We start from the raw sequence: 2500 nt of genomic DNA, 5'->3' as shown, positions 1-2500 counted from the left end.
GCTAATAGGTAATTTTCCGAATCATCGCTTTCGATGTCTTCTGGCCGTCAGACATTTCCAGTTGGTTCATGTTTGTGATGTAGGGTCATCTCCGTCTGCTTCATCTCTATATCTGATGGTGAGGTCGTCTTCTGATTGGCCGTCTCTTTCCCAGATTTCCTCCATTGTCAGTGCGTTTTGCTTGAGCATCTAATTGTCTAAACAGTATTTGGTTGAGTTTTTGTATCTGAGGTTGTTATGTGAAGCTTTTGTTGTGATGTTTGATATCTCAGTGTTTGGTTTTCCGCCAAAGTGTGCTTCGAAGGGTGTAATTTTGGTTGTACTGTTTGGGATTAATCTAATGTTTTCTATGATGTTTGCTAAACGGTTTGCTAGGGTTGCGTTCGACCAGTTGGGATCGATATCCAAGACCGCTAATAGTCTTTTTATTGGTTGAATGAGTCGTTCGACATTATCAGTGCCTCTGTGGTCACCAGCTGGCGCTAATATTAGTTTTATGTTTTTTGTTTGTACAGACAATTTTGAATTCTTTTGCTTTGAATGCTTGTGCCTGATCGAATCTAATGGAGCGGGGTTTTCCGTGCAAAAACTTTCGAGATATTCTATAGCTGTGTTTGTTTCGCAGTTATATTATGTTTCTGCATGAGGAAATCTTGATAGACTGTCGACTGTTACCGATATGTAGTGATTTTGTATGCTTTTTTGAATGGTACGGGATCGGCGAAATCCATTTGGATTTCTTTGTTGAGTTCCGTTAGTGTGGGTATTGTGCCTATTTTTTTTTGTATGAGCGGTTTTAGGTTTTCATTTTTATCAAAGCAGTGTCTGCAACTTTGTTTCTGAGCGACAATTTCGCTATGGATGAGTGGACACCACGCCAATCTTGCCAGAGCGAGCATTCCCGCTTGTCTTGGTTGTTTACTGTGGATCGTTTGCAAAACCATGGGGCGTGATTTCGCAGGAATAACTAGGCGGTTTTCATATAAAAGACAGCCAATTGGTGTAACCAAAAGGTCTCTATGATTTTTATGGAATACAGGGTTGACCATTTTATGCATGAGCCAATCTCTTTTTTGAACTAATTCTATAATTGAACCGAGGTCCTTCTCTGAAGTTTCAGCCAGAAATTCTTCGTTATATACCCTCATAAGTTTTTGGCTGTTTTCTAGTGTAGGTAACTGGTCAATTGCCGCAAATACATCGGCGTGCTTATCGTCATGGAGGCCGCTTAAGCCTCTTCCTTTATTGGACTCGGGATCTGTTTGGGTTTGGGTGCTATTATACCGCAGTGTTTTTTGGTGAGCTTGTTTACACTGGGGGACTCTTTTTATTTGGTGCTCCTTTGCGTTTTTTGGTTTGAGCGTCGGACGTATTTTTGTTTCGGTTTTGGCGTGTTGTAATAGCTATATGTTGGGGTTTATTTTGTGAATTAGAATGCAAAGAACGAAGCAACTTGTTAATGAGTTTACTAAGGAAAAAAGCGCGTTCAATTTTGTGTGTGTTTTCTTTAGCGAGTATGACGTCATTTGGTTCAATTTGAGTGTTGATTTCTGATTGGTTTGAATTACCAGTTGGTTTAGATGCTCCGAATGGAGATATGTTTTGTTTCAATACAAAGTGTTTTATTTCCCGTATCATGTTTACTACAAATTTCTCGTCGTCTTCGTTTACCGAAGTTGGTGTACTTGATGGATGTCTACTGAGGAAATCAGTGAACCCCATTTTTTACCGGGAATATGTTCAATTGAAAATTTTAATGGTAGTAATCTATCCACCAATCTGGATAGTCTATTTTGATATGTTTTGTTGCCTCTGTTGTTTTTAGAGCCGATAGAAATGTTTGATGATCTGTGTGTAACAGGAATTTGTTGCCGTATAAAAAGTATTTGAAATGATCCAATGCCCATACCATAGCCAGTAGTTCTACTGCATTTGTGCTGTATCTTTCGTCTTGTCTGTTCAACAAACGGCTTGCATCAGCCACTATTACAGTTTAACGTCAGTCGTCTAACAGGTTGCATGAAATGAGCAGTTTAGCGCCAATCGATAAAGCTATGTACAGAAATAGTAAACAGATGTCATATCAAATAGGTGCTTATAGATAAGTAATTTAAAGTCTTGATTGCGTATTCAGGAGTAAGTTTTCATCCTGTGTCTCAATTATTATTTTTATTATTATTATTATTATTATTATTATTATTATTTTTACTACTTATTTTATTATTATTATTATTATTATTATTATTATTATTATTATTATTAATATTATTATTATTAATGTAATAATAAATTTTATTCTTATTATGATTATTATTATTATTATTATTATTATTATTATTATTATTATTTTAGTTGTTATTATTATTACTATGATTATTATCTTTATTATTATGATTACTAATTTTTCTATAAATTCTATTACTATTATTATTACTGTTATTATTATTACTTATTTTTCGATAAATACTATCACTATTATTATTGTTATGTTTTAATTTTT

Source organism: Convolutriloba macropyga, chromosome 5 (genome assembly GCF_964194025.1).
Source record: "Convolutriloba macropyga chromosome 5, txConMacr16.3, whole genome shotgun sequence".
Taxonomy (NCBI): Eukaryota; Metazoa; Xenacoelomorpha; order Acoela; family Convolutidae; genus Convolutriloba; species Convolutriloba macropyga.
Note: the sequence above shows the minus strand (reverse complement) of the source record.